The 27,933-nt window shown below is 47.9% G+C and overlaps 1 protein-coding gene and 1 long non-coding RNA gene across 2 annotated transcripts in view; one reads left to right on the forward strand and one right to left on the reverse strand.

Moving 5' to 3' along the window:
• The window catches only part of Kcnq1 (potassium voltage-gated channel subfamily Q member 1), a 330,062-nt gene that overhangs the window by 289,013 nt on the left and 13,116 nt on the right, over nucleotides 1–27,933 (forward strand). The window lies entirely within an intron of this gene.
• LOC116103260 lies at nucleotides 370–27,925 on the reverse strand. Its single transcript, XR_004123444.1, has 4 exons — nucleotides 27,826–27,925; nucleotides 27,512–27,720; nucleotides 26,803–27,008; nucleotides 370–1,007 (listed from the first exon to the last, which is right to left on the reverse strand). It is a non-coding gene; the product is annotated as an uncharacterized LOC116103260 (long non-coding RNA).

Consider the following 27,933-nt stretch of genomic DNA (forward strand, 5'->3'; position numbering starts at 1 on the left):
ACAGCAGATGGACATGCCCACTGGTCTCAGAAGGTCAGGCTGAGCCTGATTGATAGCTTGGACTGACAGCTGGAAGCAGGCCTTTGTCTCTAAAGGAGAATGAGTTCACAGATGCTAGGGACTGTCAGAGTCCCCTCCAGCCTCGGCCAGGCTAGCACAGCAGAGGGGCCCTCTCTGCTGACTAGGCTGAACCAGACAGCAAGCCATGATGGGGAAGGGCCATCTTTAGTGTATATAGACTCCAAAATCTATGGGGACCTACAGTGAGAAGGCCCAAGATGGAAGAAATATGTCTCATCCCATCTATCTATTGAAAAAAAGAGGCCAGAAAAGCACAGTTCATGGGCTTGATCCAGCCTAACACTTGTCTTTGTAAGTAAAGTTTTACTAGAACAGAGCCACACCCACTCACAGATATGCACGCTCTAGCAGTTGACATGTTTCAATGATAGGTTTGACAGTCCTCAACTTATAGCTTTGCTGTCTGAGAATGTGAGGATGATGCATGTTAGTAAGAGCTGTTCTGCATGTGTGTTGTGTGTGTGTTTGCGTCTGTGTGTCTGTGCATGTGCACATCTCTGTGTGTGCATTCTATGTGTGCTTATGTGTATATGTATGTACATGTATAGGTTTATGTATGTGCATACTGTATGCATATGTATATGTGTGTGAGTGTGTATGTGCCTATGTGTAAACACATGTGTGTACATGGTCATTGTACTTTAGATTTTGAAGTTGAATCTTTTCCTGAGCTACAGTTATTCAATGTTCTCTTTAGGTACCAGGCAGCCTCAGGAGCAGTTTCTCTTCAGTCCCCTGCCTTCCAGGGTGAACCTCAGACCCTCTAAAATATGCTGCAGCTAAGCTATGATGTCATGGATCTGGCTGGCTTAGTGCATTTCCAGCATACTTAGACCTTTCAGACTGGATCCCACCATCAGAGTAAGAGCACTGGGCTTGCACAGCAATCATGTGGCCCACAACAGATCTTCACATTTTTGCTCTGTCTGCAAAGGAACAAAAAACACTGTGAGGAAGACACTGGGGCTGCAGGGGACAGTGAGCCTCGCCTGTTTCCCATACTGCAAGGATGAAATATGTCCAAGGTACAGATCATCCTTCCCCTAACTCTGTGACCCCCTTTTCAGGACTCTGTCCCCGAGCAGGGTTGCTCAGGGAGTTGTATGCAAGCAAGTTAATGGCAGTCTTACTTATCACAGAGAGGGGTTAGAAAGAGACTCCAAGTCTTCATTGGCCAATGGTTGGTTAGGTTGTGTTACACCTAGTATGTTTGCAGGTATCCTTCAGTGACCATGGGAGATGCTTAGGTACAGAATTTTAGCAGGGAAGGCAAGTCCCACATTGACCTGTGTGTACATACTATAGCACTTTGTAAATGGCACCCAACTGTGCATGCCGTTACTTCTGTTTTACAAAATCTCCATCTTGAATGTCTTACTTTATAAACAACAAATGTAGAATAAGAAAAAGAGGAAGAAGCAAAAGCAAGGCGGTATTGGTGGCTCCTGCTGAGGCCCACTTAACCTTTAGATTTAGCCGCATTTGAATTTATTGCTGCTCTCTGGATTGTCCAGGGCTACATCAGGCTACTGTCAAAAGTGGAACCTCCCTGTTAGCAGCAGCATGGGGAAGGGTGGCTGGCTCTCAGCAGGAGACCAGCTAGACAAGTGGCCTACCTATGATCCTCTTGTCTGTCACACTTGTTGCACCAAGTGGCCTTATACCAGATGAACTTGCCACTCTGCCCATTGGCCATCAATGTTATCAGAAGCTAGGGACACAGCCCCTCCTGGCTCACTCTGAACTCACCCTTCTTGATCCATTCAGCCCTCAACTCATGTATTCCCCTGACCTCTCCCTAAGTGGTATCTTTCTATTTCCTCATCAGAGTCCCTGATGTACCAGGGCTCTACCTTTGATTGTGCTAAGGCTCAGGTCACCTGTTGGGGTTCTCTTTGTCTGCACCTGTCTGAAGCAGAGCCTACATCTGATACCCTCATTCTCTTGTACCTTAGAATTGATATTCAACCAGCATCAGGGTGCAAACCCAGGCTGGGTGATGGCCCTAACCCTCAGGCCTCCAGTCTCTAACTAACCTGTTATTGGTAGATGTACAAGAAGGAGGGGGACTATGGTGGCAAAGCAAGGGAGGTGGCAGAGCTAGGCAGGGTCCCAAGTTGAACACAGCCCTCTCTGCAGGCCCCCCAGCTCCCACCCAGCCCCACAGTCCTGCCATCACCACACAGAGCCAATGCCGAGACTCTCGGCTCCTCCCCAAGGCGCCAGAGTTTCCTTGTCACAAAATGAACTAAATGGGACGATTAAGGGGGGCCACTTCTAAATTGCTGCTTTAACCCATTTGGAAGTCTGCTAATTATTCTCTTGAGGAAAGAAATGCAGGTTCATTATTTTAATGAGCTTTGGGCAAAATATTTCATCGAGTTTGACAAGCCGCTGCGACTCCTTCAGAAAGGGGCTCGTCTCTGAAAGGCCTCTCACCCTACTTAGAGCTAATTGGCCTGGGGTCTTCCGCCCCGGTGCTGTGTGTATGCTATTTTAATTCATTTATGAAAAGCCCCCGCTTTGATGTCCAGGACCAGATAAGGACGGGAGAGGACGGCCAGCTAACGAATAGGCCTGAGCACCCAGCCAGCCGTGCGGGGCCTCCTCGGCCGCTCTACTCTGGGCCCGAGGCCAAGGCGATGTCATGAAATAACTGTACAAACAGTCCTGCCTAAAAAATATGCTTTTGTTTCACTAATAAATCTCTCCTTGGAACATTCCCCGCAGGCCCAGGGCTCTCCTCAGCCTAGCAGCCAGCCTTCCCGCTCAATGCATGTCCCCAGATCCACCCCAGGGACACACGCATACATGTGCATACACACAGGCTCAGTGGCAGGCATGACACAGGCCAGGGAGTGCTCTGCCCTCCCCTCCCTCACCCGCTGCTGAGCCTCCTCCTCGAGGCCATGCCCCAGCCCCCTTCTACCTCCAGCTGCCCCTCCTCCCCCTCACTTCCTCCCACTCTCTCCAGAACTCTCTCTCCTCTCTCCATCTATCACACTCTCTCCACAGCCCACCACTCCTGCCCACCCCATTCCTGGCCCCCTGAGACCCTCTTATGGAAAGCACAGCCTGAAGCCAGCAAACCACAGTACCTCCCATCTCTGAAGCTCTCTGCCTCACCTTGCACTCTTCCTCAGTGGGACTTTCTTCTGTCTGGAGGCCTAAGGGATTGTTGGTACTGCTGGCTAGAGCACAGAGGGACCTGGGTGGTGACCCTAAGGTGACAAACTAGCCAGCTTGCCTCAGCCACCATTCTGACTGAGATGTCACACTTGGTCCCTTGTATGGAGATACAGTGAGATCTGCTGGCAGTGTGGGTAGCTCAAGCTTTAGTACTCCTGGGGCCTGGCATCTCTCCAAGCTTCCCCACCCCCTCCTGGCTCTCTGCCCTTATCTCAGGAGCATCCCTTCAACATGGCCCTCCTACTAGCCACCACCCACTAGGATTCCCCCTTCCCTGCCCCCTCACCTGCCCCTGATCTAGTTCTATATCTTGAGGCCCCATCTGTCCTTATTCCATGCCCCTACCTCAGTACAGCCCCTAGCAGTGGCTGGAATACAGTTACAGAAAAGAGGGCCAAGTCTGGAGCCCCTATGAGTCCCTTGGCATCTCAATTCCCTCATGTAGAAGAAGATAAGAACACTTCCTCCAGGCTCATGGGCTACATTACCTGGAACCCTCCCTGTTGAGCACCTGGCCCAGTGCCCGGCACGTGGCAAGTGGAAGCACCTGCTTCCGCCTCCTCTTATGGGCACCACTACGAGCACTGTCAGGCATTGGTTCTCCCCGCCCACTGCCAAGTACCACACTGAGGCTAGAGGCTGTCTGCTTGGGTGTTGAGGGAGAATCCCGGGCTGCCCACGGTCTGCTTCTTCCTTCCCACAGTCCCCACTGAAGCCCCTGCTCTGTCCCAGACTGTAGACAGTGTTAGAGGTGCCACAGGGACAGGACAGAGCTCCTGGCATTACGAAGCTGCCCCTGGTTGAAAATACACCACGTAATTACAGACTGGGAAAATTACCATGCAGGGACAGAGCAGGGCACTGTGCCGGGAAGAGCCAGGGTGGTCAGGGAAGACCTCTGAGGGAGGGGCGTCCAAAAATAGTGTGCTGAGGTGCTATTAATAGGCCTCAGTGCAAAGCCAAACAGAGAAGAAAGCAAAAGAGGACATGGATCTTCACAGGTAACTGTTATTCATGTCAAAAGTAGAGGGGGATGGATGATTGACAGACAGATACATACATACATACATACATATATACATACATATATATACATACATACATGATAGATAAATGGTTACTTAGATGATGATAATGAAGGTAGAATATTGATACTTGACAGATAATATATAAAGAGATTTTGTTCTCTTTCAAATTCTAGCAGTACAGCAAGGTCTTAATAAAAAAAAAAAAGTGAAAATCCTCGTGACCCTCTCTTTTTCCTAATGATGGTCCTTGTTTTTCCAGAAAGCTCCATCTTCAGCATGAAAGAACGCAGCATTTCTGATAATTCTCCACATATGGCACAGAAAATGATGCATGGTCAGACAGGTGAATGAATGAATAGATGCATGTGTAGAAAGTTGGAGGATTGAGAGTGAATGGGCAGATACATGAGAGGTATGTGAAAAGGTGGGTGAATGAGCATGTGTATGTGCAAGGGTATGGTTGACTGAGTGAGGAGACAGGCTGAAGGATGAATGGGTGGGTGAATGGGTGGGTGGATGGGTGGATGGATATATGAGGAGGTGGTTGACTGAGGAGATAGGCTGAAGGATGAATGGATGGATGGGTGGATGGATAAATAGATGAATAAATCAGTGAGCAGATGGATTGGTGGAGGAATGGATGGGTATATGGGATGAATGGTAAAGGGATGGATAGATGGATGAGTTGATGAATGAATACATGTGTACATAAATACAAAGATGGATGAAGGAATAAAGGATAGGGCAGGTGGACAGATGGACAGATGGATGTATGAGGGTATGGATAAAGGGACACATACCACCAGGAACTATCTTAAGCTTGGTTTCATAACTTTTGAATCAATTGGGTTTTTTTTTTTTAAGGAAATTGGAAGTGAAGTGAGAGAAATGCTGAGTTCACATAAACATATTTTTATCCACAGAAAAATGTCACTCACTGGTTATGAGGGAAAAAAACTGTAAGATGTGGGAAATGGGCCAGACGGTGGTGGCGCACACCTTTAATCTCAGCACTTGGGAGGCAGAGGCAGGTGGATTTCTGAGTTTGAGGCTAGCCTGGTCTACAGAGTGAGTTCCAGGACAGCCATGCCTCACAGAGAAACCCTGTCTTGAAAAACCAAAATAATAATAATAATAATAATAATAAAAATAATAATAATAATAATAAAAGATGTGGAAAATGAGAGTCACGGTGGGGTTGCAGTCTTAGCCTTCCATGGTAGCCAGCTCTACTGTGGCCAAAGGCTATCAAAGTCCTTTCCTCAGTTCTGGGGCCCTGTTTCTCATCCCATCTGTCTCAGTTATATGCAAAGTTGGAGGCAGGCTCAAGTTCATCACAATCCACTGAACAGATGTATTCCCTTCAGTTCTTTGTGTTTTGGGTGTTTGTTTGTTTTAGAGGGTTGGGGGTCTTGGTATGTACATGTTATGTGTCTGACTGTGCAAATATGTACGTTCATGGGGTGGCTCATGTGTATTTGTGGGTATGCATGCATATATGCATGTGTTTATGGAGGTCATATGACAACTTGGGTATCATTCCTTGACAGCTTAGTTTTTGAGACAGAGTCTCTTATTGGTCTTGAATGCACCAAAAAGGCTAATCTAGCTAGCCAGCAGACCATAGGGATCCACCTGTCTCCTCCTATCCAGCGCTAGAATAACAGCTGCATGCCATCATTCCCTATTTTGTTCACACAGGTGCTGGGAATAAAACTCAGGGCCTCATGTTTTCACAGCAAGCACTTTACATATAGTTGTCTCTCCAACCTTTACTTTGGTTTTGACTTAACTCCTAATGGGACAAAGTTCTTCCTCAATAACTCCTTCCAAAAGACCCCTTAGTTCTTGCCTGCTGCCCACTGACCACTCCCTTCACTCTTTGGGCTTACTATGTCCATTGCCTGGGTGTCCAAACTGTTGTCTCCTTTCTTAAACTCCCTTTGTCCACATTCCCCCAGACCTCGTCTTTCTCTTGCTTTCATTAGCATTTATTTTCTCCAGAGACATCCTAATCAACAACTCTTAGTTTGGGTGTATAGCTGTTTGGATCTCATACCTCCTATCTGTCCCCTTGTCTTCCTGAGGAAATTTCAAGTACCTTTCTAATAAGTATACGAAAAACCTCTGTACTCTGGGTCCTGAAAATCTCTTCATTACATTGCCATGCCCTGTTAATAGCTTAGCTGGGTATAGAATTTCAAATACGAATGGATTTTCCTTCAGAACTTTAAACACCTGGTCCTGTGGTCTTGTAACATCCAGTATTGGCAGTTAGAAGTCTTATTCACACACTTTCTAACCTGTCTCTTCTTTCCTTTTTTTCCTGGACATTTTCAGTAGCTATACTCTTGTCTTGGGTGTCTGAATTTCCTAGCCAAAATATCTGTGAGTAACTTTAACTACAGGTTGCTCTACATATTTGGTAAATCCTCAAGTTCTGAAAATTTTCTTTTATTATTTATGATCATTTTCTTCATACGATTATTTCTGATGTCTTTCTAGACAGCCTTTTTGATTGTTTTAAAGACATTTCTAATGAGCCTTTCATGCCCTTCCTAATTTTCTTTCTATGTTCTGGTATTTTGTTTATACCATGCTACAAGCACTTTACCTACAGCTATCTTTTTAGCCCTCTCTTTGGTTTTGACTTGTCTCCTATTCTTGACATCCTATAGCATGTTCTGCTCTTTAACGTTCACCATGGCCTACAGGGCCAAGCAGCTCCTAGACCTTTCTGGAGATTCCAAATGTGGCTTATATGTCAACAGACCTTCTGTGTCTGTTTAGCCCACCTGTCCTCACCCTCTTCTAGTGTTACAACATGTTTGCTTGGGGCCTGCATGGAGTCAGACCCTGACATCCATCATTTAGGATATCAACAGTGATGGGAATGCCAGTCATTACACTGAGGCCCCTGACATCAGACCAGTAAGGCTGACCCCAAAAGACTGCCTCATTGGCAGAAAAGTTGGGATAGAGGTCGGTGTGTTTATACAGAGTAAGGCCCTGCCGAGGTGGAATGGAGATGTAACCACTGTCTAGATCTCTGCCTAACTTAGCAAGAATACACTTGGTACAGAGAATACACAGCTTTGGATGTTGCCCTGCTTTTAACTTATTGTGGGTGGAGTAGTCATAAGTTCTATGGTTTGCTAAGTCACCATTTGAGGTCCAGTCTTAAGCAATAGTCAGTTTTGCTGAGTAACAAACACCAGATTTCCTATTGTTTATATTTGTTCAGATGTCTACTGCCTGCTGTGGGTATGCTGGACTCTTCAGCAGCTGTTGGGCTGAGTCTATTATTGCCTTAGGCCACTAGGGAAGCAAAAGCACATTATCAAGTTAACCTCCAGTAGCCTTTGTAACCTCTCTCCAAATATTCCTAAACCAGGCTCCTTGGGTGAGCTTAGCTGTGCTGTGTTCCTGACAAGTGGCAGACTTTAATCAGAGGAAGTTTTCTGGGTCTCGGTGTCCTCATCTGAAGATAGATGTGGGATACTGCCTAGGTTCCTTCCCGTCAACAATTCTGAGGACAAGTGGGGTGACAATCAGATGTACCCCATGAGTCTAGACTTGGGAGCCCTAGATGTTACCATTCTGCCAGTTGGATGGCCTTGAAACCCAAGCCGCTTAGAGCCCAGTAAGGACTCAGGTCCAGCCCAGGACACCCACTCAACACTATGAGAGCCCCACCTTTACATTATACTGGTGTCATCTGCACTGTGTTTGGCCCTAAGCTGACCCATCATGGCCCCTCTAAGTCACTGCCTCCTTCAAAAAGCATCTAGGCAGTCTGCTCCTTACACCAGACCCTGGCCTCTAGAAATGATCTTCATGTTCTCTCACACACACTCTGGTTCCAGAACTAGAAACCCTGCTCTAAAATGTGCCTAAATGGTAATGTCATGTATTGACTCACACAATTGAAAAGCCACAAAGATTACAGCTTCAGGTGTAATGAGATCCAGAAGCAAACACCATAGCTTCTAGGACTTGTCTCTGGCCTCGGTGGTCTCCGTGTGGTGGCCAATGACTCTTAGTCCCAGATTCACAACCTTGAAGGTTACAACTTCAACTTCCCTACATTCCCAGAAGAAATACCACCAGCAGACACTCACTGACCAGCTTGAGCCACAAACCCAGTACCTACTATGATTGGCAGACAACCGTACTCGGTACTTGCCTCAGATTCACGTACCCAGCCTGAAGCATGGGAAACCTAAGGAAAAGGATCACCCAAAAGAAGAGGTTCTGCTAGCTCTAGAGGACTGAAGGTGTGGCAATGGCCATGGTGGGTACCACAGGGGATGCTGACCCTCCTGTCATCATCCCACATAGGAGCTGTACTTCCAGACAGGCACAGCTCCACTGCTATAATAATACAATCCAAACATGGCAGCCTATGAAGGACAGCTACCTCCCATGACAAGCATTTGAAGTCCAAGGTGCAGCTTCCTCTCTCCCTCCCTCCCTCCTGGTGGCAGGACTCTTTTCACAATACCACCTCTTACAGTGTGCCCAACTAGATGTAGGTGTGGGGAGATATGGTCGAACCTCTGTTTGCCCTGTTCCATCTTCCTGTTCTTCCCACCATGGACTCTGCCAGGGCCAGAAGGGCATTTCCGGCAGTCAGGAACGGCATGTACAGAGAGACAGAGTTCTTCCCTATCCCAAGGGGCACCCCGGCTTCCACTCTCCCCCCCACATTCCTGTCTCCATGCAGCAGCCAGAAGGATGTCTAAAACATAAACCAGACCCACGGCACTCCCGCTCATGGCCTGTGGGCCTCCCTCCTCCCTGGAAGGCAATTCCAGTGCAGCCCCACCCCTGGCCAGACAGTCTCCCTAGCAGCACCTTCCTGAAGCTCCTCTCATCCCTGGGCCTCTGTGGGAACAGCAACCCTGACGTCAAGCTGCAACAGCTTCATAGAGGCACTTTGACCCCTTCCTGGTATGCTGTCCCTCCAATGCCTTGGGTTCCTGACCCCAGCACCAGTCTTTTAACCCACCATCCCTGTGCTTGGTTAGGGGGGTTCTGCTTCCCCACGAGAACAGAAGTCATTCCTGTTATAGTCCTTTGCCTGCACAGAACCTGACACATAAAACAAACCGGAGAAACTTTGTAAGCTTTTGTCTTCCCCTATTACAACAGAGTCATCTGCCTAGGATGAGGAGCAGCCCTGGGAATGGGCAGTAAGCCACAACACCTACCTGTGAGTCAGCTCCTGCCTACAGTTACTTGGAAAGAGTAGGCACAAAGAAGAGGTCTGTGTCATGTCCAAATACATAGTAGTAGCAGTGGTCAATTTGGCTCCTGGTGGCCTAAGTTATATATCTGTACACATCTCCATTCAAGGAACACTGAATTGCATGTTTGTAACACTTCCTTCCCCAACAAACCTGACCCCTTGTTAAACTAGCTCTCTCAGAAATGTTCCCTGATTTACCCACTGCCTAGTCACCTAGCTCTGAAGATAACCCATCCCTGTCTCCATAGTCCCATTTGATCTAGACCCATCACCACATGAGTGTGTGCCCTTTTGATAGGAATATGAGCTCAAGAGACAAGAGAAAGCACAGAGAGAGAACTAGCATCTTGATTGGTCTTGATTTATTTTTAGATGGTAGTAAGCTGTCACTCCAAGACCAGGTGACTGCATCATCCATATCATTTGTTCTTGTCATTGCTGCAAGATACACAGGAGACAGAAGCAGTGGAAGGAATGATAAAGTAAAATAGTGTGGGTGATGGATATCTTGATGGATGATAGATAGATAGAGAGAGAGAGAGATTGTTAAGTGAATGGATAGATAGATGAATGGAAAATGGGTGACAGATAATAGAAGGATGAATGGATGGATGATGGCTAGATATATACATATGGATAACAGATGGATGAATAGATGGATGGCAATGTACAGATGGTGATGGGTCAATAGACAAATATGTGTACAGATGAATAGATGATGGTGGATACCTGAATGGGTAATGAGTTGATAAATAGATAGACAGTAATGATGGATGGATAGATAAATGAGTGCTTGACAGAAAGTAGAAGGATGAATGGATAGCTGGAGATATGTGAGTGGGTGGTAATGGATGGATGAAAGCATAGATAGGTGGTAGATGGGCGGGTGGGTGGATGGATAACAGGCGAATGGATAGACAGATCTGTGGATGGATGACAAATGCATAGGTGAGTTTGTAAGACAGGAAAGAAATGGGAGTCACTACATTGAAAGGACAGAAGGAGTGAGTTTGGAGGAGTTTGATAACTTCAAGCAAGGATTCTACTCTTTGGAACATGTGGACCCCAAGCCCTCACTGCTGGACCCTTTCTTTGTTCCATCAGCCTCTGTTTATCATTTTACTATCCTGCCAAGGCCTAGGTCATGGACCATTTCCCTTCCAAACTCCTCCTTGCATATGAGAATATCCTAATAAAGCCAACCACCTCTCTCTGTTTTCCTGGCTCAATGCTCCTTGGGGCTAGTGTGGGGTTTGGTGAGCAAGAGCCCATGCGAAACTCCAGCAAGGCCTGTCCAGTGCCAGCTGACCACAAACCCAGATTTTCCTCGACTTAGCCTCATGGACCTTATGAAGGCAGATGTCATAGCCACTCTTCCCCCCACACACCTTAGGTACTGGAGAAAATCCTGTTGGTGCTACCTGTACCAACTCCTTCTTATCCCACATTGGTCAACTTTCTGTTTCTATAACAGAATTCTTGAGGGGAAAAAAATAATTCAAAAGGAAGAAAGAGTTGTTTTGGCTTGAGGTTTGGGAGGCTTCAGTGTACAATGACTTGGTGCTGTGGTTTGTGGGCTGCAGTGAGGCACAGTATCATGGTGGTAGGAGCCTCTGGTAGAGGCAAGGTTGTTCCTCTGGAACAGCCAGAGAACAGAGAACAAAGCAAGGGGCTAGGAACAAGATCTAGCCTCCAAGGACTCGCTTATCAGTGCCCAGAACCTCCCCTCAGTCGACTCAAATTTAGGATAGGTCTATGGGTTTATCTATCCACAAGTCCATCACTTCCTCCAAACCCCCACATCTTTAACACATGAGCCTTTGTAGGACATGTCAGACTCAAACCATACTAAGATCAATGAAGGACCAAAGCCTGCTAGGGACAGGCCATACCTTAAACCTGGATAGCCAGCCATCTCCAGGACCCTGGTCACAGGGTACTCAGGAGGTGGGAATCCAGAAAGCATTCTCCTTAGAGGCCTACACATGGAACAACTAGACCCCTAGGTTCAAGGATAAGCTGCCTCTGGATTTGGGTAAGGCAGCCTGAAGTCCTATAGGTGGTTCTGAATTCAGTGGCCCTTCAGCAGGAACCTTGCTTTCTGTAGACCACACTCCCAGGCCTACCTCAGGCTCCCGCCCTTGTTCCCCTTATAGAGCCTCTACTAGTATGAACAGGTTTGCCAACACCCAAATGATGGATGCTTGGGACACCTATGTTAGAAGCACCATGGTGACTCAGTTACCACTAGCAAACAGAAAGCCCAAAGGCCCCTTACCCATACTGACCTCATCCATGAAATACTGGATGGAACTCTTCTGTCCCTTCCTTCACACACCCCAAATCCCTGGCTTCAACCCCCTACCCCACCCCAGACAAACTGTACAAGGGTCCCCAGGCTATGTCTGACAGCTGCCTGTGCCTCTGACTCACCACACTTGCTAGGGTGAAGTGGGCAGGCAACCCGGAGAGCAGGCCAACCTGATGCATTCTTTGGTAGGCAGGTTCTGGGCACTGGAGAGCCCTAACATATACACAGCCCTGGGCAATAGGGCCACGAGATAGACATGAACATCTGGTGTGGGAATTTGCAGGAAGTTGAGCTCCTAAGGAAAGGAGTAAGAACCAGGAATACGTGGCCCTCCACTAGCCTGGGTTAGGGTTATGAGGTTCAAAACCACAGAATATAGAAAGCTCCCAGGAGGAAGCCCTTGTGTCAAAGATTCATAGTTAGGATCAAAGAATGGGCAGTCTGAAGACTCAAGTGGGAAGGGAGATCCCAAGGCAGAGATTACAAAGCAGAGGACCACTAGGAGCTGGAGACAGTGTGAGGAGACAGAGCCTCCTGTCTCCAGACAGACCATGACTGGAGAGTGTCTCCATGGTTCATGACAAAATGAAGGCTGCGTTTACCCACTGGCCCAAACACCCAGCCCTCTGTGTATCTGCCCCTGAGTAGGAACCAGTTTCATGGGTCCTCATGATGGTTAAAAACTGACCACACACTACCTATCATGATAAAGGGACAAGAAGCCCCATCATAGTAAAAAGTAGCAAATAGAGGCACTGTGGAGTCAATCCTTGACTTGAGAAGTGGCTAGGATGGATTAAGAAGCAAGAAAAAGTTGTCTATTGTCTATTTCTGTTCCCTTCTCAGTTCTGTCACCTTCCCTTGACTTGTCCTGAGGTGCTGCTCTCCACTGGCATCCCCCTCCCCGCCTCCAGCTTCCCACCAGAAGCTTCTTGCGCACAAGACTTCCCTTTGCAGGCTTCTGCATCACTGTCTGACGTATGTGGCTGTGGTACATGGTTACTGCTCCTTTCCTCACAACCCTAATGGTCACCTAGGGGAGGTCAGTGCTTTATCGAAGGCTACGTGCCTTCCTCAACATCTCAGCCGGTAATGTTTGCTCGTTTCTATGAATGAACAGATACATGTCTGCCTACTACATCTAGACCTTAGGAAGTGCCAGCTTCCTGCCCCTGGAAGTCCCTCCTAATACTTTAGTTCTTGTCCCCAGAAGTCACTGGAGCCTAAGAGTTGACAGCCTTGGGCAACCATGCCCAGTGGCACCAAGAGTACTCAAGGATCAGCCTCTCGCTCATCCTGGTCTGGCCTAATTCATAGCAGAAGTCCATGGCTCCAGTCCTGCACAGGCTCCTGCACACACCCTTCCAAGGGTTAAGGCAAAGCTCTCCGCACCGCACGTTTGCTGAGATGAACGGTCTCGGCAGTGGCCCGGGCGCCAGCATTTTTGTGGTTACAGTCAGATGTTTTTAACCACGTTGGATGGAACCCATGACGGGTCTTTCCGCGGTTTTAGCCAGATTCTGAACAGTACCTTAAAGCCCTGTCACATCTCAGGATGGGGGCTGTGATAGTACCCAGATCCCCCAGTTTTACACAGATGTAGTTGCTCCCAGGTACCCAGGTACCTGGGAGGAAGCTGACCCCAGTGGTGGTAAGCAGGAAGGCTGGGCCAGGACTCTGCATCTGTGCTGAGAAAGCAGGGCCTAATTTTGTTGACTGGCACCTGGGATGCCGCCTTTGGAAGATTCTGACATAGTCCTCAGCCAGGAAGGCTCCACGGATGGCTGAGGCGCATGGTATCTTGAGTACTAACAGGGCCGGCCCCACTCCACAAAAGCTTGGAGCCACCCTGAGCCAAGGGAACTGTGGTTATAGACCCAACCAGGGCCCCTTCCCTTGCAGGGCTGCTCCTGGGGTTCAGCCCTTCCTCCCTGGCAGGGGCCAATCACTAGACTTAAAGAAACACCCAATCCTGAGGATACAAATGGCATCACAAGGAAGGATGCTGGACTCAGAATCTAACATATTTCAGAAACCTCTATAAGTTAGGGAGATGGCACAGTCAGTAAATGCTTTTCCACACAAGCCTGCATGAAAGTCTGAGTTCAATCCCCAGGACCTTAGTTAAACATTTAAAAACAAAACAGCCAGGAATGGAGGTGGCACAAGCCTGTATTCTAGGCATTAGGAAACAAAGACAAGCAGCCCCTTGAGCTTGCTGCAGAGCCAGCTAGACTAATCAGTGAGCTCCAGGCCTGTGAGAGACCGGGTTTTAACAAACAAGGTGGGTGGCGCCTGAAGAGAGATACTCAAAGTCGACCTTTGGTCTCTACGCACTGCACACAAATCTATAGGCACACACACACACTCTTCTCTAAAGCTCTCCCTCCCCATTGGGCACTCACCAGCTTTGTAGAAATTGTATCCATTTGCATTTTAAAGACCTTGAAAAAGGACCCCTAAGGACCTAAGCAGTGTCTAAACATCTTCCATCCCCCCAGGACTTTCTTTCAGAATATGCAGATATCTGAAACCCACCTGCCCTGCAGGGAATAGGAGGACTGTCTAAAGCAACATCCACCAACAACTCCGAGCCACATATTCACACCATTAAACCTCAGCATCTCTGGGTTAGTGTGAACTGAAACTGCCAGCCTCTTGCCACCCTCAGGGTCTGTCTGTTCTTCCCTTCAAGTCAGATAACGAAGCATGTGGAAATCAGGAGCAGTGCCCTAGGGACGTCTGTGAACACACATGTCCATTTCAGGGCACTGGGGCTGTACCAACCAAACCATTTGCTCAAGAGTCAGGCTGCACTTTGTGGTCCTGTGAATTCAGTTTGCCCAGTGTAGAGTGCCCAAAAGCCCCCAGAAAAGACAAAGAAAGAGGCCTTTCAGTCTAGAAAACAGAAGCAGGATACTTTGACATATGTCACCATGTGCCTGGGCCACTTGGCTTGGCTGCCCAAGCAAGGGGCCAAGAGAGTGCCCCCTTTGTCCCTTCTTCATAAATGCCATGTATCCACTCCACACATGTGCACACAGCTCAGAGGCTCTTGCCTTTGGAATGCAGTCCACCCCACCTCCAACTCTCCCCTAAGCAGTTCAGCTGCTAAGCCCTGAACTCTCCCACCTGTCGGGTCCTTAGCACCAGCTGCCCAGAGCTCCTGGACCCAGGCACAGCTGGATGACCACTCCTCCAAGCTGGCTAGACCTGCTGTCAGCTGCCAGTAAAGCCCTCCATCCTTCCCAACAGGTGTCCCCACAGCTTCCGGGAGAATGCTTAGCTAGGCAGCTATTCCACTGTCCCAGGCCTGCAGGATGATGTCGGATGAGTAGGCCACTTACCACTGTGGAAGAAGGTAGCATGAAGGATCCAACAGAGCCCATGGAAGTTATTGGCACTAGAGGAACCCCACACGGGCCATTCTCAGCTCAAGCTGGGTTGGGTCAGGCCTTTCCTTTTAAAGACCAACTGGACGTTGGCCAGAGAAGTTCAGCCCTGAAGGGTCTGGGGTGTCTTTACCTGGCATTCATCCAGCCTTTGACCTCTGTTGGGCCAACATTGCCCAAGCACCCTCATATCCCAGGTTCCCCCACAACAGGGCTGAGCTGGGTGGTACTGTCACTAGAATTACTGAAGAGGACTGGCTAATCAAGAGGGGAGGTTATCTCAAGGTGATAAGTAGTACCAAGCATGTGGCTGGCCACATAGTGGGCTGTAGACAAGGGAAGACACCCAGAGTGCAGGAGGTACAAGCCCCCACTGTCTAATCACTGAGCAGTCTATAGTCTCCAAATGGGAGTAAAGGTCCCTATGAATCACATTAGAATCAGGAGCCTAGAGTGTTCCTGACCTAGAACCTTCCATGCATTTCTGAGAGGAACCCTGCCTGATCTTAACTATGTCTGCTATACATCACTTACTGATAGGAATTTGTTCTAAAGAATGTGTTCATTAGACAATTCCATCACTGTGTGAACTTCATAGTAAGCTCCTACTCAATCCAAGACAGCTACAGTGGCACTAGGTAACAGACAGCCACCACACATCAGAAACATCTCTGGGATGTAGGGTCATAGGCTCTTAAAGTCTGTCTGCTCATGCATTTTAGGGTTTATATTCAGATTTCATTTAGATCTAGAATTTTCTTGCATTTCTATACCCAGCTCTTGCCTCTGGTTTTGAGTTAAGTGTTTTCTAGCTTAGCCTGGGCCCTGAAGCATATTGTATAGGCATGATCTGCTTTTTAAAAACATACTAAAAAAAAAAAAAATCATTGTAAAATCTGGTCCAAGAACATTCTGGAGGTGAGTAGATGGCAGTACCATGATCTCTCCAGCATCCTTGTGTGTATTAAGATTTTCTATTGCACAAACCATGTTTACCAATTTTTTATCCTGAATTTTTTATCTATCATTTTAAGTTTTCAATTTTATTGCTATAAAATTTCTATCAGTACTGGGTTTGGTGGTGCATCTCTGATCTTAGCACTGGGAAAGTGAGGCAGGAAGATCAGGAACTCAAGACTAGGCTGGGCTGCCAAACAAGACCTTAACTCAGAAACAGTATTTCCTAACAATGGCAAATAGACACCTTCCTAGTTGGTATCTGTAGTTGTTACTGCCTTTGAGTTTCTAATTTGTTGTTATCTTACTTGCTTAATGTTTATTTCATTGACCACTCAAACAGCTAGCATTTGCTTTCCTCAATGATTCTGCCATCAGAATTTTTCTCCATTTTGCTAGTACTCTCTTGCATCTTGATCAATTATTTCTATGTTCTTTCTTGGTATTTGTTTGTTATGCCTGTTCTCTTTTAGATTCCTGAGTAAAACCTGGGAACACTTGCTTTCAGTCTCTCTGGTCCTCTAATGTGACTGCGAGCATTCCTCTAAATGTCCCTTTGGCTGCATCACAGCACATTCTGCTGCTATAGCACGCTGTCATCGTGAGCCCGTCTGCAAAGTGACGTACCTCCCATTTCATTTCCTTTTTAAGCACAGGATTGTTTAGGAGGTAACTTTTGAACTTCCAGTGTGTCTGTTGGTGGCTCCTTTCCAATTTTATATCAACATTCAGATCTTCTTTTTTCTTTTTTTTTTTTTTAAGTTTATGGAATTTTCCTTGGATGCCCAGGGCTGCCTCTGTGACCTTCTGGTGTACATGGGAGGCAGTGGACTCTGTTAGGAGTTCAACTTGTCATGAGTCACCCACCGCCTAACTTCCTTTCTGAGCTTATTTACTTATTTCCTTCCCCTGTAGTGCTGGTTTCTCAGGTATGGGTGTGAAAATTCTCAGGAGTGTGGTGGATTCCTTGATTTATTGGTTTCTTTGATTTTCTCCTTCCCCGTCAAGCTCCAGACACCCTGTGCCCCCCCCCTCGACTCCCTCCTCCCCTCTGCTTCTGGAAGATTCCCTTCCCCATCCCCCATGAGGTCTGCACACTCTCTACTCCCTTCTCTTCATTGCCTGAGGCTTCTTGGCTCCCTGTCCATCAGTACTCACCTGTTTATAGCCATCCTGCACCTGGATATCTCTGGGGCCTCTTTCAGGCATCACAGGGGCAGGGGAGGTCCTTAGGCTCTGGGCTCCAATTATGCCTGACCTTTGCATCTCTCCTAAGGACATCAGAACAATTCTTGCTCAGCCAGTCTTTCTGAGTTCTCCTCCTGGATGGGGCTCTTGAACCTCTGGGTAGCACAGGCATTATGACCTCTCCTCATCTAGATCAAGACTGAGTGAGCTCTCTCCTTTGGCATCATTATGGCTACAGGGTGAGCTCTCTATGCAAATCCTACTTCCTCATTCCTCAGCTGTGTCATAGGTGCAGAGGAAACAGTACATGCAAACCTGTGTAGGGCATGAACACAGCTAATCAGAAGATGGAAAGCCTGCTGGGGCCTAGATTGTCATAGCTATCATTACAAGGGTCTCTATGTGAAGAGATAGTGAGTATAAGAGATGGGTGCCAGAGCAGAGTCCAGAGAGGGAGAGACTGTGGGCTGCTAGCTTAGAAACAGAGGAAGATCCATGAGCCACGGAGTCAGGCCATTCTGGATGCTGAAAGGGGCCAGAAAACACTTGCCCCAGACCTCTCAGGAAGCAGTCAGCCCTGCAATTATCAAACTTCAGACCTCCCAGACAGGAAAATCAAGGTATATGCCCCTAAGGCCTTAGTGACTTGTTAAGGAAACAAAAGAGTGGGACAATGACAGGAGCCTGGGCCACAGAAGACTAGAGAGCTCAGCCTCACCAAGCAGCTGCTAGTCACCACAGCAGGAATCATATATGTACTTAACTGTACTACGTGCTATAAAGAGCTATGGGAGTGTCAGATTGGCTGCTAAGCCAGTGAGGAAGTTAGCAGAGGTGCCTAAGGAACCCCCATGAGCTATATACCAAAGGATGCAGGCAAATAGGCTAAGCCGAGTACAAAGATGAAACAAGCCCTCTAGGCAGAATGTGTAGCATACGTAAAGGCCCTGGCACAGGAAGGAAGGGGCCTCACTTGAACTGACAGGAAGTTGAAGGCTGAATGGGGTTAGGGAAGGCAGAACACTAGGCAGGGGCTAACCTCAGCACATGGATGCCAGAAGGCAGGGAAATGTAGGTGTTAGGGGTGCATATATAGATAGGATCCTTCTGAAATTTAAGGCCATGTAATCATTATATATATAATGATATATATAGATACACACACACACACACACACACACACACACACTAAAGGAACTTGATTTCAAATACTCAGAGCAAAGTTGAAGTGAACATCCCCAAAAATGGGATTAAAAATGAGAGATTTAGATAATTACCCAAGAAGCATAAACACTCAATAAATAAATAATTTTTAAAAGAAAAGAAAAATTCAAAGGCAACTTTTAGCCCCAGAAAAAAACAAAAAGTTATAATCACTGAAAACCCATGAACAAGGAAGGTTCAGGAGACAGTAAGGCTCTTGCCACACAAACATGAGGACTTGAGTTCAATCCTAGAACCAATGTTAAAAATAAAAATAAAAACGAGGCATGGCTGCACATACTTAATAATCTCAGCACTAGGGAGTCAGACAAATGGTCCTTTGGGCTCAATGACTATCTAGCCTAGACTAATCAATGAACTTCAGATCCAGTGAGAGATCCTGTCTCAAAAAAAAAAAAAAGTGGAGGCACCTAAGGGATGACCCTCTAGACAACACACACATTTTCTCTCTCTCCCTCTCCCTCTCCTTCTCCCTCCCCCTCTTTCTCCCTCTTCCGCCCCCCCCCCCCCAATAGCTAGACGTTCCAAGGAAAGCTTGCAGGGCTAGAGAGATAACTCAGTAGCTAAGTGTTCTTGTTGTTCTTACAGATGACCCAGGTTCAGTTCCCAACACCCATGTGGAGGATCTCAGATGCCTAGAACTCCAGTTGTAGAGGATTCAATGCCTACTCTGTACAGCACATAGTACACATACAAAAAAAAAGGAAATAAAAGGAAGAGCCTCCTAAAAGCCCCATCTAGGAAGAGCATCCCTTGTGCCAGGCTGTCCTTCCAGAGAGACTGGGACAAAGAGAATGCCACAGGATCATCTCAGAGATGGCAAGTGAGATACCAATCCATGGACCTCTCAATATTTACAAAATTCTGAAGAGAAAATTCTATACCCAGCCAAAGTATCTGTGAAGGGCAAGGAGACACTTGCTAATTCATAGGGTTTGCTTTTCATGCCTTTTCTTACAAGTTTCTCTAGAAAATATAGATCCCCTGTAGAGCAAGGTCAGGCAAGGCTGCAGCCCACACCTGAGGCAGAGGGGCTGCCCAAGAGAACAGTGAGAGAACAGCCTGTCATAGAGAGAAGTATACATCCCTTAGATGGTATATGCAGTTACACATATGTACATACCTGGCACACAGAACCATCCCTGCATAAACAATCACACACATATAGGCTTAGAATGCAGACCCACACAAATGTACTCTTCCTCACAAACAGGCTCCTTCACATGTGCCTCTGATTCTCTCCCAGTGAAATCCACTCCTCAGCTGTCAAGATGGCCTAGCAGGTAAAGGCTCTCACTACTAAGTCTGAAAACCTGGATTTGCTCCGTAGAACCTAGATAAGAAGAGACTATATGCATACAAATTAGCCTCCAATCTCCACACATATGCACATACACAAGAAAGTAAGTAAATAACTTGGCAAGATGGCTCCATGGTTAAGGGCATCTACTACTCAGACAGAGTTCAATTCCCAGCACCTATGTCAGATGACTCACAACACCTATAACTTCAGCTCTAGGCAAGTCTAATGTCTTTGGCCTCTGCAAGCACATACACTCAAATGCACAGAGACACATGGACACATAATTTAAAAGAATAATAAAATCTTTTAAAGATAATTAAATAAATGTTTAAAAAAAAAAAAAACTAAGGCAAACCCAAAGGCAACCCTTAACTACAGAGAAAACAGAAAACTGTTAGCACAGAAGGACCCTGAGGACACAGTATTTACACAGTGGTCTTTTAAAGCTACATGTTTCTTTGGAATGCAAGTGCTAAACATTTGTCTAGCCTAGGACTATGGTGTAACTACACAGATGGAATACTGAGGAAGAAGTTGTGGGACAAAATCTTGATGGCTTGTCTTCCATGACCATCACTAGATAATGCCTAAGACTACAAGAGCAGGAAAGAGAGAGTAAAGAAATATGACAGGGAAACTAATAGGTCAATGGGGTAACTCAGGTAAGAGGGTCCTATAGGAAAAGGGAGGCAAGAATGGACATTGAAAGGACTCTGCTCTGCTTGGCCACATGACTGAGAGCTGGAGCAGAGCAGATGAGGTGGCCACGTGGTTATGTGTCCACTCAGCTGTGAACTGAGAAGTTAGGCTATGAGGTTCAGAGGTGCTAAAAGTCAGTGCTAAAGGACTGTTGGCATGAAGGGGACCCTAAAAAGGGATGTGTTTGAGGTCACCTGACAAAAGGCAGTGCACATGGGTGATGAGAGGACTGAACTCATACAGGAGGCCAGAAGGCCGGCAGAAAAAATCCACAAGTTCTTGCACTCCAGAAGTCTCAGGGACTTCAAGGAAGGGGCAGGAAAGCAAGGGCTGAGGGCCCAATGTCCCCACATGGTTCCCTCTTGATGCCACATTTATTTGGCCCACATGGGACATGGCAAAGGCCATGTTGCCTGTCCCATGCTGAGCTGAGTGAAGAACAGATGAATAAGACCTGAAGAACTTGACGGCGGTCAGCAGGTCAAGTCTGCCTCCCAAGGCTGGTCTGCAAAGAAGGCAGTGGTGTGCTCAACTCATGTGCCCACAGTTATCTTTGTACTCAGAGACTCAGTCATGACGGGATGAAAATCCTGAGATATACAAAGGGAAGGAGGGAGGCTCCCTCCCTAATCCCAACTAAACCCAATCCCAGGCTGGGTTTAGATTAGACATGGGGCTGGACTCTTCCCTTATACTATCCCAGCTTTTGGTGGCCTGACTCAGCTGCCCAGTTGCCAGAAGGAGGCTTAGGAAGGCCCTTCCAGACCCAAACCTTCCCGGTCCTTGCTTGCTCTGCTCAGCATCCTTCCAGGAAAATGGGCAGGTTTCCTGTGGAAGAGTCCCAGTGCCAGGAGAGTGAGCCCTGAAGGGTGACAGAGCATCTACAGCTCCGCTAACCTCCCTGCCAGGCATCTCTCCCACGTGCCTGAGTCCACCCCATAGACGCTTGCTTCTTCGGGTTAGATGTCCTCCGTTGTTCTTGGCAGATATTTCCTGAATGTCTGCTATGTACTCTGGGAACATGGGGAGTGGGGAGAGGTAGGGGGGTGCAGTATGTGGCCCTGCCCTTGAGGAAGTCATGTACAGTGAGCCATGGACAGTAAACAGGCAATAAATTGTCCTCTGTGGGGCTGTCAGGAGAGGAGGAGAGAGTACCCAAAGCAGTCATTCACACTCCAGTATGAATGAGCGCCTCTGGAGCTCTGCTCAATAACAGATCAGACCAGGGTGGCCTCCCATTTCCAAGGACTGGGACAAGGGTGGGGAGGATTGTAGAGAGGGGGCAGGGCAACTCCCTCCCTTACCATAGTTGCTTCACCAACACCCAGAGTTCCCTAGCTGCATCCCTGAGACTCCGGGTAGTCCCCACAATAACACCCTACCCCCACCTTACCCTGGTCTCTGCCCCTTCTGCCCCCTGTACCCTCCCCACAAGGCTTCACCCTCCCTACCATCCTGGAAACGATTTTGTTGTCTACAGAGATTATGTGTAACTGACTGTGAGTTATAAGTCTCCGGAGCGAGCGAGCAGCCTGTTACCTAACCAGGCCTGGCTCGTGCCAATGTCTTGAGTAATTATTGGGGAGGGGGGCCTCAGCCCGCAGCCGAACCTCTCCAAGGGAATGCTATTGTTTTTCACGTCAGCTGTGCCTTGGACAGAAAACTGTAGGAATGAGATGGGGTGGAGGGTGGCTTAACTCTTTGGGCCCTGTCTGCCTTAGCTTCTCGGGGCTGCCTGGCAGAGAGCGGGCCCTGTCGGGGGTCAGAACCCCAGGCTGAGCCGGCAGCCGCCACTTGGCAGAGCCTGTGGAAACCACCGTGCAGCTCTGTGCAGACAGTTGTGGAAACTTGGGCGGGCTGTCAGTTTGGCCAGCCAGCATCCCAGCCCTTTCTCCAGCTCCTGCCCCTTCTTCCCCAGGGCTCACCTGCAGGCCTACAGCTGTCATAGGAAATGCCCTGCTTGTTTGGGGTCCAATAGGGCACAAAAAGGACCAGGCATGGGGCAGCAGGCACCACTAGGATCCTCAGCCTCCCCAGCTTAGCTGGATCTCTGCCTGCTCTAGAGGAACCCACAACCCCTTCCTACTGGTATTCCCAGCCCACTGGCACCACATGGTTACAGCCAGACCCACTGAGGTAGAGCACAATGTTCTTGTGGCAAGCCTTAAGGCCAGGGAGGAAGAGGCAGGGTGGGTACCACCAAGCAGTGGGTGGCATAGGAGCTGCATCCTAAGGAGTCTGGGCTTTGTGGTCACTCAGAGCCAGTCATAGGGCTTAAAACACAGCTCAGAGGTAACTTATATGTGGCTGTGTCAAGCTAGGAGTAGAATGTGCTAGGTCTCAAGGAAGAGGCAGAGTATCCCGCCATGACATGAGGAGGGTGGTAAGAATTGGTTGAGCTCCGACTGAGATAATGACAGTGGTGTCTCAGGCAAGTGCTTCCATGGGCCTAGAGCAGCAGTTAGACCAGGAGTCGTGTCTGCTCTCTATCTGTTTCTCTGTCTACAGTGCAGCACCCCTATGGCTGTTTGCCATCACCTCTGCATTTCAGTAGCAGGAAGGAGGAAAATACCTGAAGGACAACCTCTCTCCCCACATACCCTGGTTACCTGAGAGGCCCCTGTTAGCTTTTCTTCCATCCAATGACCAGAGGGTAATGTGCCACCACAAGGACCCCCTAGTGAATAAGTGGCTAATTCAAGGTTCTTTTGCTAAAGGGGGAAGTGCTCTGCCTTTGTCTGAGAGCAAACCCGTATGTTTCAGAGGGAAAGAACTCTGATAGGAACTGGGTGTTGGAAAGAGAGCAAAGAGTTCATAGACCCTTGGGGGCTCAGTCTGAGTCTTAAGAGCAGGCGCACAGCAGGCCTGATCCTGGGATAAAGACAAGACTGACAGGCAATCTGCAGAGCTCAGCTTAGGATAGGTCAAAATTAAGAACCTCTCAGATTCCTAAGTGGTGAGGTCAGACACCAGCAACTGTGTGACCCAGCGAGCCTTGAGGGTGCAGGCTGGCATCACTGTTGTATAGAGGCATTAAAGCTTGGAATGGTGAGGCCAGAAGCCAAGAGGCACCCATCAGCAAAGATATGAGGGCAAGACTCAGAAGACCTGGGGGGAGGAGGTGGTAGCCAGCCTGGAGGAAAGAGACCCAGGAAATATGCATCTTTGGAGTCTGAGGATGAAAAGGGAAAAACCCAAAGGTGAGTCTTAACTCCAGGCAAGAGAGAAAGCTGAGATCACAGAAGACCTTGTGACTTAGCTAAAATTCATCTCTACTTCCTCAAAACCCACAGGGAAGGAGGAAAGTGCTTTATAAGTAAGCAAGTAAAGACATTAGGAGAGCACAAGAGATCCCAAAAGTTTGGAAAAGTAGATGTAGTTCTACCAGCAAAGACAACTGTAGAAATGAGAACTAGAGCCCAGCCTTCCCCAAGGAGAGCTGCCATCAAAGATGACGTAGCTATTAGCTGGGATCCCGGAAGAACTTTATACCATCCTAAAGGCAGAGCCATGAATAGAAGATGCTTATAGAAGCTCAGCCTGAGTGGCAAGCACTCCGTCATCATCCCCCCAGTCCATGACCCCAGGTACTGGCTGACCTCACCCAACCACACTATACTGTGGAGAAGCTGATCCTTTCTGCTCTGAACGTGAAGATACTAGGAACAGCTGTGGGTGGAGCTGGACACTTTGAAGCTGAAAAGCCAACTTCTAGAATGTCCCACTGGGTTCCATTATTGTTTCAGAACAGAAATAAAACAGACATCCTAAGTCTCCTGAGAGAAGAATATAGGTCATACACAGAAAATGGAGAATCAAAACATCAGGAAGTGAGCGCATGCTAGTACACCAACTTTAAACTTTGGGGATGGGGGTGGGTAATTTCCAATCTAGAATCCTAAGTATAACAGAAGAATAAAGATGTTTGCCAAGATGCACAACACTCAAAAAAATTTTTGTCTGCCACATACCTTTTCTCAGAAAATGAATTGGGGATGTGCTCCTGCCAAGTGAGAAGTAAAACAGGCAAGAACACAGAAGCTGGGGATCAGGGAGAATAATGCCTAAACTAACCCTGCAAGGACTCCAACAGAAAGAGGAGGGGAAGGGGAAAGAAAGGGAGGGGTGCTGATTCATTATCAGTATTCCCAACAGGATCGATAGAAAAATGTTATAATTCTTGCAGAAAGTTAAAGAATGGATTGGTGACAGATGTAGAAAAGAGCTAGGGGTGTGGCACAGTGGTAAAGCACTTGCCTAATATGTACAAAACCTGGGTTTGATCCCCAGCAATGAAAAAAAATAGCTGAACAAAGATTTTAAAATATTAATTCTCTGGGGCTGAAGATATAGCTCAGAAGTTAAGTACACTCGCTGTTCTTATAGAGGACCTGAGTTCAATTCTCAGCTCCCGCATCAGGTAGTTCACAACCACCTGTAACCCAGGTCCAGGGGGTCCAACACCTTCTTCTGACCTCCATAGGCCTCCATGGGAACACACATGGCATATACACACATATACATAAATAAAAAAAAACTCTTAAAATATTTTTAAAGTAAACAAAGGATAAGCAAGATAATCTTGGCAGGTAAAGGCACTTGCTACCAAGCTTGACAACCTAAATTTGATCTCTAAGACCTATGTGATAGAAAAAGAACCAACTCTCACAAGTCATCCACTTAGGTGGATGTGCATGTATGTGCACACACATAAACTGCTTTTTTATAATAGAAAGAACAAAAGAACAAAAGAAAAATAAAATCTAAGCCTAACCCAAAGGCAACCCTTAACTACAGAGAAAACAGAAAACTGTTGGCACAGAGGGACCCTGTGGATACAGTATTTACACAGCGGTCTTTTAAAACTACACGTTTCTTTGGAATGCAAGTGCTAAACATTTAGCCTAGGACTGTGGTGTAACTACACAGAAGGAATGCTGAGGAAGAAGTTGTGGGACAAAATTTTGATGGCTCGTCTTCCATGACCATCACTAGACAATGCCTAAGACTACAAGAGCAGGAAAGAGAGAGTCAAGAAATAGGGCAGGAAAAACAGCTAAGAAAAGTAGAAGACTTCCCTCTGGGAACTGTTGAGGACTGAAGATGTAACCTTCAGAGAGGGCTATTCAGAGATGGAAGAGTTTCTGGCATGCTTACATAATATTGACAAGAAACTTCTAAACTGCAGGAAGGGAACATGGGTGCCAGAAAATAGAGAATTCTGCTGGTAGCCTGGTGAGAAAGAAGAGAGGGTCTAACAGGGAGCCGTGACTCAGAAGGAGATGAGGCCATGTTAGGGTCTGGGGTGGCAGGAGACGAAGGGAAAACCAGCTTGGAGCTCTGTCCTGTGTGCAGTGTCTGGGTCAGTTAGACCCTGGTTGGGAGGAATAAATAGGGATAGGGCAGTAGTAAGAGAGAGAGTTGCTGATAGGTGTCCCATTCTTTAACCAAAGGTGACAGAGGGACCCAGGTTCCTCCCAAAGCAGGCCTCGAACATATGAAAGTTACTTTGGATGGTCTCCAAAGCTCCAAAAACTGGGCTAGTAAAAAACCTGAAGACCAGGGGGATGGGGGCTTCCTGGGACCTGTGAACCACACCCAGCTTGTCAGCATGTGTCCCTTACCCCATCCCTGGTGTCCCGGGTGACTTCTTCCTCCCAGCCCCAAACACAGGAAGGGTGGGCTGGGAACTGCAGGATAGGCCTGAGTCCCTCATCAGCTGAAAGGGGTCAGCCCAGGCCAGGTGGGCCCAGGGCCAACCAGAAACTTGTTCCCAATTGGGACCTTCCCCACCTTTTGGCTTACCTTCTGAGAATTATAGACCTTCCTAGGGGCCCCACAATCTGTTTACCCTCAGCCTTGGGCCCCAGAGAGCACCCCACATGCAATTATAGGCATGGCATGAGCAGAACAAGAATTTAGTGGGGCACACGATATGTCTAGGTCTCTCTACTAGGAATGAGGCAGTCAGGTCTCTGGCCTTATTTACAAGGTAAATCTCAAAGCCTACCAGGTGCTTTTCTGCACAGGGTGTCTGTGACGTCCTCTGTGCAGCTCAACTCCCACCCTGCCCACCAGCTTCTCCCAAGAGCACAGGAGAGCCACTACAGGATAGTATGTGTAAAGCCATGGTGACAGCAGCTTTCGGGAAGGTCCTTCTTCAGGATCACTAGCCCTACCTGGAACCAGGGCCTGCTCAGCATCCCACAGTGCCCAGCTTCAGAAGTGAAGGCTCCTAGCAGCAAGATAAATGTCTGTCTTTGGCTGTGGGATGAGGTTGGTGGGTTACCAGGACAGAGTAACCTCCAAGGTGGCAGGAGGCCATTGCCAGAGTTGGGGGCTGGGACATGATGTGGACCCCAGACTACAGTGAAGATAAGAGTTCCTGTGGGTACAAGGAGAGGAGGTACCTGTCACCTACACTGCACATGAGTCCCCCACTCCTAGTGCAAATCCCTCTTATCTCTGCCTAGAACAGGCTGTTTAGAGGACTGTCACCAGAAAGGGGAAGAAGATGGCAGCAATGCCTACCAACACCTCCAGAGATAGGCACCTCCTTCAGGGGCCTGAGAAAATAGGAGGATTAGCTGGGTGGGCAATGCCTGGGCCTTGGCACTATAGTCAGGCTGATATAGGAGCTAAACCTCAGAAAAGGTAGTAGAGCCAGTGATGCCTGCCATTCAGGGGCTGGGTCAGGACTTAAAAAGAGGTGACCAGTGTGACATGGGTCACCCAGATCCACAGTGATCTGGATCAGGGAGGGGCTTGATCTACCAGCCCAGAGGGCTAGGGTCCTAACTACACCCACTATGGTCCCCGCTGAGGTTACAGAAGGCCGGTGAGTAGCCCAGAGACAAAGAGCCGGTTCACTCCCCTTACATCCAATACCTTTGGCACCTCAGTGTGCCCTGCAGTGCCTGTCACGGAAGTTGGAGATGGATAGTCCCAAGGGCCTGAGCCTGAACTGGGGATCAGTAATGCCACTGTAACCATGGTAACCATGGCAGGGTGTCCTGAGGCATTGGAAGCATCACAACGTGGGCAGGTAGCTGGTAGTAGGCTGGGTATGTCTACTGCTAGTGTCCATTCTGACAAGCCTGAGAACACAGAGAAGAGATCCTGCCAAATATGTCCAGATGGGCTGGAGCACTGGGGCCTGGCTGAAAGCCCCAACGACTTCCGGCTGGTCCAACTCTTCTTACCCACTTCCTGAACAGGCAGGCTGTCGGAGACCAGAGGCAGCCAGAGTCTAGCCCCACGCACTCTGATCAGCCATGTGAGGGCCAGCACGGAGCACCTGATGGGTGACC

The sequence above is a fragment of the Mastomys coucha genome, unplaced genomic scaffold (assembly GCF_008632895.1).
Source record: "Mastomys coucha isolate ucsf_1 unplaced genomic scaffold, UCSF_Mcou_1 pScaffold21, whole genome shotgun sequence".
Taxonomy (NCBI): Eukaryota; Metazoa; Chordata; class Mammalia; order Rodentia; family Muridae; genus Mastomys; species Mastomys coucha.